This window comes from Centroberyx affinis, unplaced genomic scaffold, assembly GCF_046629955.1.
Source record: "Centroberyx affinis isolate AG114_WGS23_722 - 3 ecotype Tasmania unplaced genomic scaffold, CSIRO-AGI_Caff_v1 ptg004991l_1, whole genome shotgun sequence".
NCBI classification, from domain to species: domain Eukaryota; kingdom Metazoa; phylum Chordata; class Actinopteri; order Beryciformes; family Berycidae; genus Centroberyx; species Centroberyx affinis.
The window spans coordinates 23,600-36,636 of NW_027282457.1; the positions used below are offsets into that span (position 1 = coordinate 23,600).

General features: G+C 42.7%; 1 long non-coding RNA gene across 1 annotated transcript; it reads right to left on the minus strand.

The window, feature by feature from the left end:
• Positions 1-9,030: 9,030 nt before the first annotated feature.
• Positions 9,031-12,122, minus strand: LOC139666412 (uncharacterized). The gene is made up of 4 exons (XR_011696907.1): positions 11,885-12,122; positions 10,860-11,085; positions 10,371-10,459; positions 9,031-9,240 (listed from the first exon to the last, which is right to left on the minus strand). It is a non-coding gene; the product is annotated as an uncharacterized lncRNA (long non-coding RNA).
• Positions 12,123-13,037: the final 915 nt, after the last annotated feature.

Consider the following 13,037-nt stretch of genomic DNA (forward strand, 5'->3'; position numbering starts at 1 on the left):
TTAACATTATACAGGGTGGCTGTTTCTTGACTTAATCCAAGAGGTTAGGTGGTGTAGAAATGCAGGAAATTTGTTTTAAATTACTATGTTTTTCTTTAATGTTTGTCTAATGTGTTTTACTCTACTTGATGCTGCGGTTAACTGATGCTGTGGAAATTAAAGAGAGGGGAAAGGAAAACTGAAGACTTTGTTCTCTGGTGGATGCCATTTTTCTTTAGACAGTATCAGTCGCAGGACAAAACACATTTGTGTTTACATACTTGCATAACTTTTCCTCTGAAGACAGTAATAAGGTCATAAGTAAGTGTTAACTACATTATTAAGTATTCCAAAAGTAATCCAAAGTATTTAGAATACGTTACTTAACTTGAATAATCTAATGGAATACGTTACAAATTACATTTTAGGGCATGTATTCAGTAATCTGTAGTAGAATACGTTTTAAAAGTAACCCTCCCAACACTGCTAGTTGCTGTAACGTCATAATTTCCCTTCGGGGATGAATAAAGTACCTATCTATCTATCTCTCTCTGCCAAATGGAAAATTGTAATTGTAGTATTTGCAGTATTTCTATTGTATATCATCCTTTCTTTCAGTATTAGTATAGTACAGTAGTTCCAGTAGTAGTATAGTACATAGTAAAACAAGAGCTGTTTTACAAGCAACAGTAAAATAAGCAAATTATCTACAGTAGCCTATGCATATTTTATACTAACAACCAAAGATCCATATAACACAAAGGCTCACTGCAGTATTGACCGCTGCTCTTAGTGTTTTCTTTGGTCAGTGGGACAGAATCTGCTGTTTTGGTGACTTATTCACTTTTGGGACGTGTCTTCATTGTTTTCAGAGCTTGATTGCTCTTAAAACTGTGGCCTTTTCCAACCATCTGCCAGCTGTGGCATTGATAAGGCAATTTGGGCTACCATGACACTTCAACTTAATGTCAATATTAATAGCCAGTTGTAGATCAATTACTCTTTAAAACATGCATTTGAGTTTTGAGCCAACATGCAAAAGCAAGATACAACTGAAAAGTCTGTGATGCTCTGTAGGATCTGCTGCAGACCCTGATCTGGCATCTGTTTCTCTTTCAGTAGTTATTCATGAATCTGAGTCATGGATCATGAATATAGAGATAGTTCAATTTATAATTCAATGTTACTGAAGATGAAATTGAGGACTTTAACTGTTGGTTCCACTTGATGCTTACTGTCAGAATGACATCACAATGAGCTGCTCTGCACAGGGATACACAGGCTCATCTGTACAGGCAGACTCAGGTGAGCCTTATGAGGTCACAATGACACATGAAGCTGAACATTCCATGGATTTGCCAGTAAATACCAGCGTTGAGGCTTCGGTCGGTCACATGGCTCCTGAGACTCACAGAGAACCTCAACACAGCGGAAACCGAACCTTCAACACTTCTTCTACAGAACCTCAAGGAATCTGACCGTCTTGATGACGGTAAGTAAAGACTTTAACTTTCTCTAATTAATATTAGGAAATATTATCAATGTAAAATATTAGAAATGTGGAGAAATGTGGGGAAGTGCACCTGTTCTCTAGCTCTCTGATAACTGAATTTAATTGGAGAAAATGGAATGGAAAATGGAAATGAGTGTAATTATCTGTCCAAAGTAAGCCAGACTGTTCAGGGTGATTTAGTGCACCAGTGCATGCTTGGTACCCATTTTAAGTTTGTGTTGGCCCAGTATTGGTTATCCAATCTTTAAGCCACCTTGATTCTCAGGTTTAACTGTTCTACAGGTCCCATGCTGCATGTCAGTCATAGCTTTGTTAGCACAGAACTTGAGTAGATATAATGTAGTCTGACCCCCCGACGCCGGCGTGACGGAAGTTACTAATGAATGATATTTAATTAATTTATAACTATTCATAACATCAATATTTAGTGAAATATATCTTAGATGGATGTATTCTTTCTGGAAAAGTGGCCTATATTCCATTGCAGCTTGCTTTTTTTTTAAACAAACGTCTGACAAACGATTCCACTTGATTGTATTCCACAAAACTTGGGTTTGAAAAATCCATATCCCTTTAGGCCTCAAGAAAATCCGATTGAAAAGTTTCAATATAGCCGTTAATATTTTATATAATTAGTTGAAGCAGCCGGACAGACTCGGTGTTAGCAAGCTACATTGGCTGTGCTTTCTTCTGCCTTGTGTTCCTCCCCTATATGACAGTGTAGAAACCCATTGGCTTAGTCTGTGATAGACAAGCTGGTCTGGAACAAGCAGCCAAAACCACGGGTGAATTTTGAAGCCAGTAAGGAAGTGGCTGAAAGCTGCAGTTCCTCTAATGTCCGCTAGAGGCCGGCTCCAAAAATACTCCAAATCCCGCCCAACTCCATTCATGTCAATGGGACCACAGCTCAACTTCTCACTCAAAATATAAAGTCAATACATTTTTTTGACAAGAGATTATGGTCTCAGTAGCTAATTTCACTTCTTCTAATATGTGTCCGTATGGCGATTTTCAAAATTGCATCATTAACGGGATATAATGGTTATAATAGAGTTGTTTTCCGAGTGATTGTCAGGTCGCTGCGGCACTGTGGGCTTAAAACTTGATTTCACACACAGACACACACACACACACACACACACACACACACACACACAATGTAGCCCTCATTCCAAGTCTGCGTGAGTGCAGATTGACTCAATTTCTGATAGATTTACTTTACACTGGTCATTTTTAGCTGGGTATACACAAAATCCTCATAGGCTAACGTGGGCTATTGGTGTATATTTGCTTATACACTTGACTAATAATTTACTATCACATACAGTAATATAGCAATAGTATCTGCTGGTGTGTAGCTATGGTAATGCTAAGGTGGCACACAAATACAGAATGGGTAGGACTGCCCAAAAATGTGGTAAAGACAAGCAGCAGAGAGATCTAGCTCACCTATACTTGACCAGACTGAATAAAACAGCAGATCAGATTGCTGCAGATATTTCCCACCCTCTTAACCATGAGTTTGGGGCTCTACCATCTGGTTCAGGTTCAGAGGTCCACAGTCTAAAACAATAGAATCAGGAACTCATTTATCCCTTCAGCCGTCACTCAGTTAAACAGGCAGTGGAGACAAGATGGAGCCATAAAAACAGCTAGCCAATTAAATGTAGGCTACTCCAGTTCTACTTCTTTTTTCTTTGTTTTCTTTAAGTTTGCTTGTTTTTACTTTTTTCTTTACTACTTGTAAACCATTTGTAGTTAAATATGCTGCTGCATTATGAGGTGTGCACTTAGTATGCACTTTATCTGGATAAGTACATATTGTATTATATGTGCTGTATAGCATGTATTTTATCATGCTATGTGCATGTTGACAACAAAGCACTGAAACTCTGAAACTGTAATAGTATTATTAGTACTGCACAGTATGCTTTTTTATCGTAAAAAAGGCGATTCCACTTTTACCGTGTGATATGAGTGTGTGCTGAATGTTGAAAGAAGTGCTGTCTGCAGTTTAAGCTGCAAAACAAATTGCCTCAATGAGGACATTAAAGTTTTCTATTCTATAGATACATTTGTGAGACATGGAGATTAAATGAAATGACAATTAGCCATTATTCTTCTTCTCTTCCAGACGCTCATACTGAGCAAAGAGTCCCTCAGGAGGGTCCTGAAAGGGGCCCTCTCTCAGGACGACACACGCCGATACAGCTGCCGGGAAGAACGCCGGCTAGTCTGGAGTCGGCTGCTCAGTTTGATCAGCAAGGTCAAGGTCATCAACCCAGAGCTGCGCTTCACTGACAATCCCAAAGAGGCCACACTGCATCTGAATGTGGAGAACGCACTCTGGATGCTGTCGACTGATTATATGACCATAATGGATATGCTGGAATACGCAAAACCATCCAACTCCAGGTCGGCACTTTGGAGTAGATTGTTTGTTGCTGTGCCTTCCCGTGCCCCCCAGCAATCCCGTACCTCCCGGGCCTCCCGTGCCCCCCAGACCTCCGGTACCACCCAGGCCTCTGGGACCTCCCAGGCCTCAGGGACCTCCAAGGCCTCCGGCACCTCCCAGGCCTCCGGGACCTCTCAGGCCACAGGTACCCTCCAGGCCTCCCGGACCTCTCAGGCCTCCGGGACCTCTCAGGCCTCCGGGACTTCTCAGGCCTCTGGCACCCCCCAGGCCTCTGGTACCACCCAGCCCTCCCACACAGCCTCTGTCCAAAGAGACATGAGTGCCACGGCTGTGGCACTGGAGGCTGCTGTTATGGAGCTCAGTGGGAAATCCTCTCAGGCCTCTGGAACCTCCCAGGCCTCCGGTACCTCCCAGGCCTCCGGTACCCCCCAGGTCTCTGGGACCTCTCAGGCCTCCGGGACCTCCCAGGCCTCCGGGACCTCTCAGGCCTCCGGCACCCCCCAGGCCTCCGGTACCACCCAGCCCTCCGGGACCTCCCAGGCCTCTGGTACCACCCAGCCCTCCCACACAGCCTCTGTCCAAAGGGACATGAGTGCCACGGCTGTGGCACTGGAGGCTGCTGTTATGGAGCTCAGTGGGAAATCCTCTCAGGTCTCTGGGACCTCCCAGGTCTCCGGTACCTCCCAGGGCTCTGGGACCCCCCAGGCCTCTGGGACCTCTCAGGCCTCTGGGACCTCTCAGGCCTCCGGTACCTCCCAGGGCTCTGGGACCTCCCAGGCCTCCGGTACCACCCAGCCCTCCCACACAGCCTCTGTCCAAAGAGACATGAGTGCCACGGCTGTGGCACTGGAGGCTGCTGTTATGGAGCTCAGTGGGAAATCCTCTCAGGCCTCTGGGACCTTCCAGGCCTCCGGTACCTCCCAGGCCTCCGGTACCCCCCAGGTCTCTGGGACCTCTCAGGCCTCCGGGACCTCTCAGGCCTCCGGGACTTCTCAGGCCTCTGGCACCCCCCAGGCCTCCGGTACCACCCAGCCCTCCCACACAGCCTCTGTCCAAAGAGACATGAGTGCCACGGCTGTGGCACTGGAGGCTGCTGTTATGGAGCTCAGTGGGAAATCCTCTCAGGCCTCTGGGACCTCCCAGGCCTCCGGTACCTCCCAGGCCTCTGGGACCTCTCAGGCCTCCGGTACCTCCCAGGGCTCTGGGACCTCCCAGGCCTCCGGGACCTCTCAGGCCTCCGGCACCCCCCAGGCCTCCGGTACCACCCAGCCCTCCGGGACCTCCCAGGCCTCTGGTACCACCCAGCCCTCCCACACAGCCTCTGTCCAAAGGGACATGAGTGCCACGGCTGTGGCACTGGAGGCTGCTGTTATGGAGTTCAGTGGGAAATCCTGTAGTGTGCCGGCTCCAGCTGACTCAACCACTGAATGTTCAGCTGACATTGTTGTGGTTGCAGATGAAGAGCCATCCCTCACTGAGTTGGCAAACACACTCAGGATTACCATTGAAAGAGCTGAGGCCGCCATGGCTTTGATGGAGACAAAGTCAGTCATGACCTCAGACAACTTTGCCCCAGATGATGAGGTGGCAGATGCCACCAACTTGGCCACAAACTGCCTTGGCAAAACCAAGGCAGTTCAGTCGGACGACAGCCAAGTGATAAAGCCAAGGGCTGAAAAAGAGATGGGTAGCAGAAGATCTTCGAGAGGACTATGGAAAACCCACTCCAAGAGGGCGAAAAAAGAGAATGGCAGCAGAGGATTTTCTGGAGGACTCTGGAAAACCCACTGCAAGAGGACCAAGACTTGCATCGAACAGGAGGACGATGATTCAGACTCCACTGATGAAACCCACAGCTTCTCAAAGAAGAAGAAAGGTGTCAGGAGCTTTTTCAGAGGCCTCTGGAAAATTCTGACCTGCACCACTGACATTGAACAGGAAGACGACCATGATGAGGTTTACTTTGCCGCAGACTTCGCTTGGAACGTCACAGTTCAAGCCCCCGGCCAGAGGGCCAAACCAAAGATGTCCACCAAACAGGACGAGGACACTGCTTCTGCCTTCTGTGATCAAACCCGCAGCAAGTGGGCAAAAAAGAGGAAGGGCAACAGAGGGGTTTCTGGAGGACTCTGGAAAACCCACAGCAAGAGGGCGAAGACTTGCATTGAACAGGAGGATGATGATAATTCAGACTCCAATGATGGAACCCACAGCTTCTCAAAGAAGATGAAAGGTGTCAGGAGATTTTTCAGAGGCGTCTGGAAAACTCTGACCTGCACAACCGATATCAAACAGGAGGACGACCACGCTGAAGTTTACTTCGCTGAAGACTTCGCTTGGAACGTCACTATTCAAGCCCCCGGCCGGAGGAATTAAACAAAGACGTCCATCAAACATGAAGAGGACGATGCTTCTGCCTAAGCCACGGAAAGAAGAATAAGGGTGTCAGGATTTTTCTGGACTTTTCTGTCCTTCATGCCTGACCCTGAACAGTAGACCACTATGCTGAGGTCACTGTTCAAGCCCACAGCCAGAGGGATTAAACAGGCATCAAACAAGAAGAGGATGATAAGACCTACAGTGGAGATTAACATCGTAGAATCATACCTACCTCCATCTGTTTTCCTCTTCAAAATAAAATCAATTCACTTCAATTCAATATACATATTACTTTGCTGATTATTTATTATTTTATATATTGTTTTTTTTATATGTTTAATTTACAACCTAGTGCACTATGATGGATCAATGAGACATCATCTTGAAAAAGTGATAATACAGTAATACAGCATTGATCTTTACTCCCAAATATAATATAATCAGTGTTGGGAGGGTTACTTTTAAAATGTATTCCACTACAGATTACTGAATACATGCCCTAAAATGTAATTTGTAACGTATTCCATTAGATTACTCAAGTTAAGTAACGTATTCTAAATACTTTGGATTACTTTTGGAATACTTCAAAATCGTCTTGCTGAGCCCGTTTGTCTGGGTCACTCTGAATGTAGTTCACACTTACTTATGACCTTATTACTGTCTTCAGAGGAAAAGTTATGCAAGTATGTAAACACAAATGTGTTTTGTCCTGCGACTGATACTGTCTAAAGAAAAATGGCATCCACCAGAGAACAAAGTCTTCAGTTTTCCTTTCCCCTCTCTTTAATTTCCACAGCATCAGTTAACCGCAGCATCAAGTAGAGTAAAACACATTAGACAAACATTAAAGAAAAAAAATAGTCATTTAAAACTAATTTCCTGCATTTCTACACCACCTAACCTCTTGGATTAAGTCAAGAAACAGCCACCCTGTATAATGTTACCCAAAAATGTAAAATTCTGTTATATTAGATTTCAGCATTGAGGTGCTTACATTCACGATTTTGCATAGGCATACTAACCTAAAAACCTTTTATTGTGAATCGCGAGAAAGTTTCAGATTGACAGACACAGAGCGCCCCCGTAACCATAGCAACTCACTCTCATCCTGCCTGAGAGGAGAGGGAGAGACAGAAGAGCCGCTGACTGAGACTCTGAGCAGCATGCATGGGAATAAATTACAATATAATACATTTGTGTTTATTTCTCGCTATTCAGATGGTCTGAATAACTCTCTGCTGCTCGGTGCTGCTCTGTCTCCTCTGTCCTTTAACTCCATGTTTGGAAGTAAAATGTTCTTTATATTTCCATGTCAAAAACACATTCCTGAGAGTGTCCTGCTGTCAGTGTCTCTTTTCGCGTCGTGACGTTATCGGTTATGAATTTGTTTTTCACTGCGTGAGAAAATGGATTGTGAAGGTGCCGGATCGTCCCGGCCCACTTTAACCCCTGTTTGTAAGTCAAATGTTCTTTAGCCTACTACAGAACAGAAAATCTGAGTTTTAGTTAATTGTACTGTATTCGGTATCTACTGCATTTTGGGGCTGTAACAGGTTTGGTTACTTTGATCATATCTGTAAATACTAGAGTGAAACAGACTTATATTCTGTTTTATCAAGGGCTAAGAAAGTTTTATCAACAAGTGCTGTTTTTTCATTGTTTTGCACTGGCCTGCACACCCTAAAAAATATTAAAATGGAAAGTAACTTGTACTTTGAGTAATTTATTAACTGTAATTTAGTAATTGTACTTTTACTTGAGTATAGATTTTCAGTACTCTACCCGCAACTGCTCATCACATTGGAGGGGTCAGGCGTTTTTTTTTTATTATTTATTAAAACTCGCTTGTGTTAATAACGGGATTCGTAAACAGTAACAGTTTTTAGTCGGACATTTCTAACTGCTCAACACTCTAACATGAGTTAAGGTGATGCAGAGCAGAGACCGCCATGTTGCTGCTGGACACACTGTCACAAGTCCTGTCCGACCTAATCCATCATATTAGTGATCAGATATCAGCAGGTTGGGGAGTAACGGAATACATGTAACGGCGTTACGTATTTAAAATACAAAATATGAGTAACTGTATTCCGTTACAGTTACAGTTTAAATTGGTGGTATTCTGAATACAGTTACTGTCTTTAAAAATAGATTACTTGAAGGGATTACTTTATTTGTTTGTTTTGTTTTATTTGCTCTAAAATTCATATGAGGCACGCATTTCCCATAAACAGATTTAAAAAATGTGCAACAAGTTGTGTGCGCACGGTGCAGCTGCCACACCACAAGACAACAGCAATGTGGAGGAGACACACACATAGGTGTCATTTACACTGGGGATGCTGGGGACATGTCCCCACCACTGTTTGAAATGGTCCATTTTGTCCTCATCACTTTTTAAAAGCATTAACATTACATTATGAGTCAAACCAACAAACATGCATTTCTATCTTTTGTTGCACAAACAAGGAAACATAAGTTATTTCAACTAAGCACCTTAGTTTAATCAACATAATATTTTAAGGCAGCCAGGTTACTTTTTCCAGTATAAGTTGGCCTAACTGGCAATCTTAAGTTTGATCAATACCTTGAATAGCATTATTTGCCAAGTCAACTAAATCACTTATTTTCTAACAGGACTGAGTGGAATGCATTCATAAACAAGAAATCACTTAAAAAAAAAAAAAAAAAAGTATTTATTTTGATTCAAGTTCATAACAAATGTTTTTTTTTTTTTCCAAATCAGAGTTCAGGCATTATAAGATTCTTAACAACATGCAGAAAAATGCCAAATCTTAAAAGATTTTTTCAAATTGAGAATCCTCTCCTCCAGGATCACAGCAAAGTTAACGGCGTCCTTGGCGAGCAGGTCTTGTTCACCTCCAGGCTCTTTAGTGATGAAGAGTAGGCCAACGTCCACTCCCTTCACAGCTTCCTCCTCCGAATCAGTAGCCTAAAGATCATTATGTATTAAATTATTGTGTGTGTACCATTTTCCAAACTTCATCATGTAAAGACTCTGGCACAACAAGGACAGCATTATGATATATCCTCAAATTAACACCAAATGACTACTCCGAAGGAGAGCGATATGATACATTTTTATATTAACACAGAGACTAGAGTTAAAACCCTTCAACGAGGAGAGAAAACACATGTCCCTTTTTCATGAGAAAATAAATAGTTGTAAGACACAGAGTCTCTATGTCTTTTTTTATCACTGTCCCTCATTGTATTGTGTAATGGCCGTTACATCCATTGGGTGACAGCGCAAAAAACAAAGTCCACCACAAGACTGTAAAAAAACAAAAGTCGACTGGTGCCGCTCCATGGTCTAAAACATCCCTCATCTTAACATGGAGTGTGAATGAATGAATGACTGACTGAATTTGTAGGTAAATAAAATATTTTCAATTTCTAGACAGTTGATCACATGTACCATCAAGTTATAGGTAAATGTCATGTAGATGTCATGTAAAAACATATTTGCTGTAAAGCTGCCTGATTAGGGTATAAAAGCTAGCGCTGTAACTATATAAACAATGGCTGACTTATTTACTGTTCTATGTAATGTTAGCAACATTTACTGAGTTAAAAATATTAATTCTGTATAGTCAATGATAAGTTATCCTAATCGCCTGATTAGCCAACAGAGAAAATAGAAACTGGAGAGGGTTTTTGTGGTCCTTGAAACTCAGTTTTAAAGAGTGACTACACACATGGTCATTTTGGTGCTCTAGTGGTTGATATATTGCCCCACACCAGTCTGTGATGTCAGAGTACCTTTTTTTTTCTAGACAGAAGTATACTGACATCACAGATTGGGGTGGGGCAGATTGTGGAGCAGGGTGAAAATATCAACCAATAGAGTACCAAAATGACCGTGTGTAGTTAATCTCCACAGTGCGTGTGCCGTGGCTGTTCACTGTGTTTTACTCACTACCATTCAGGAACCTGCTGATTTTATTTTCTAGTCATATTATGCTTCAGTAAACCAGAAATATTAACATTTTACCTTTAAGAAAAAATAAGTTCCATATGCATTTCTTAGTGTGCCCTTCAAAAGTGTTATGTGTAACGCACCTCTCAGACTTTGTGAAGTTGGAGGGATCCTTTCTCAGGTAGTGAGGCAGTCCAAGCAACACTGCAGCTCTGCTCTTCTGGTTGGAAGTCTATAACACAGAAGAACAGTAAAGGAAGACGCACTGTGTCCCAACTGTGGCAATCAAGACCTGAAGATGGAATGTAAGCATGCTTGTGTAGGTTATTTTTGACAGGATAAGTAACAAGAAGGTAAATAACAAAATACACAGGAGAAAAACACCTCAAACAAACTAAAGTCTGTCTGTCACTGCTCTAGCCGCGCTGTAAACACAGCTGGTGGACCTAAGCATCCGCAACCAGAACGTGATTTGAGCACCGATTGAGAACACACACGCAACTGAGCCAGCAGACATTTGTTAGTTTCTGATAATCACAAGGTAACATCGCCCCACGCTTACAAGTGATGTCACAACTTCAATCTCTGTTCAGTGGTGAGAAAGAATTTGATTAAGATCAGACTATCCTTACTTGAACATCAAGGGACTGAAGCAGACTGTGACGCTTGGTCCTGCTGCTGGCTCACACTCTGTACAACTCCAGCAGTGTTGGAAAATACTTGTCAAGTCCATCTAAGAAAGACTGGTGGAGATCAACAGAAACCAGAACTCTGCAGCAATCTGCAAAGAGAACAAGAAACTTCATCCAACAGGGGACAGGACAGGCTGCTCCAGACCACTCAATATGACCTCCAGCCCTGTAAAGAAAACAAGTCAATGTCAGATTGATATCTCCATATCTTGTGTAATTTCAGTCAAATCCACAATGTCATCCACAGCAAATACAGAATTACTGTTAATAAACTAAATTCAGCCTTTTAACAAATAAACCATCACTGACTAATATCATGCAGGGATAGACAATAAGTGAGAGCATTTTATCTTAATATCATCATAGATTAATTTAAACATCAATGCACTGACAAAGAGTGAAGCTTTGTAATGCAGCAGTAAACACATTGTTTTATATTATATCCATGTTAAGCTATCTGTTGATAAGCTTGCTAGATAAACAGTGGCTCTGTCCCAAATGGAAGAAAACATATTTTTGGTAGCATTTCTTGGTAGGAAGTGAAACTTTTCACGTTTTAGGTTGTCTCAAATGTATAGGATCCATAGAAAGCATCCTTTCAAGGGACCTAATTTTAGCCAATTTTGAGGGAAGCATGCCATGGGTCCTTTAGCAACTCTGATATCCCATAAAATATTGCGACCCTGGGGGAAGAATGCAGTCAGTTGTTTCTAGAAAATTAATAAAATCGCAGCAGATGTTTTCCTCATTGCCCCGGACTGGTTAACGTTCCCCAGCTGGTTACCGGTCAGTAAAAAATCGGTAACTTAATCAGTCAGGGGCAAGGAGGAAAATGTTCTGAACACAAATCAATGAGGAAAGAATTCTGTAGTTAGCTAGCTAGCTATAAATAATATGAGGATTTGGCAACAATTTTAACATTAGGTAGGATGGCACTGCATGTTGTAACTTACAAAAATATTTACCTGAAATGATTTGCTCTGTCTTGCTGTCCTCTCAAACTGCAATGATCCTTTTTTCTGGATGATGCATGTGGAGCAGGAGGGTATGTCCGTGTGGGCGTGTGTGGGTTGTCCAAGGCAGTTTTGCAGGGGCTACTACTCACACTTAATTGAGTCAACTCAGCAATTTAAGTTACCTGGACAGTTCTGATTTGACTGATGAGTTGACCACATTAAAACTTAAAATTTCAAGTAGGCCCAATGTTTTAGTCATTTTTAGTTGAACTGACTAAGGAAAAAGAATTGAGGTAACTAAAAGCCCAAATTTGTTTTTACAGTGCAGAGACTTCCGCCGGCCGAGCCATCTTGTGGCATACTGCCATCTTGTGGCACTTGTACGTTACTACAAACTACAGTTACATTATGTAACAGGCACCAGGAGTTTACCAGTATCCACCGTTGTTTTTTCCTTTGTTTTTTTCCCCGGCCTTTATTTGTTTGTGTCGGTGTGTGTGTGTGTGTGTGTGTGTGTGTGTGTGGGGGGGGGGGGGGGTGGTACTAACTTTGAGTGCAGTGTGGTTATTATCTCTGACGGCCTTGTGGAGGGCAGTCATTCCATCCGTAGATCTAAAGTCCAGATGAGATCCTCCATTCTTCAGAGCAATAATAATGAATGATGCGCTGTCCATCTGGGCTGCTAAGGTCAGGGGGCACTCTACACATACACACACACACACACCATAATGTGACCATTTGTGATAGCTCAAAAAACTATCACAAAAACATGAATTATACTGACAATGTGTTTTCGGTGTTATCACAGTGGAGTACATCTGCAACTACAAGCCATATCTATTGTCCCTCTTATGCTCCATACACAGAGCACCTACTGTGTTTCCTCCACTGTATGGTGTGATGACATTACAGTAGCTAGAAGTGAAGGAAGAGTGAGATATCTGATTTTTTCCTCATCTCTGACCGAACAAACCACACCAAAAAGTAAACCAAACCAATCTCTACTAAAGCGATTCCCTTACCGCCTGTGTCAGGGTCATGGTAGTTAGGGTCCAGGCCTCGATCCAGCATGTTCTCCACCCTGTCAACCTCCAGCTCCTTAATACTCTCCATCAAGCTGCTACAGTTAGCCTGTAGGGAGGGAGAGAGAGAGAGAGAGAGA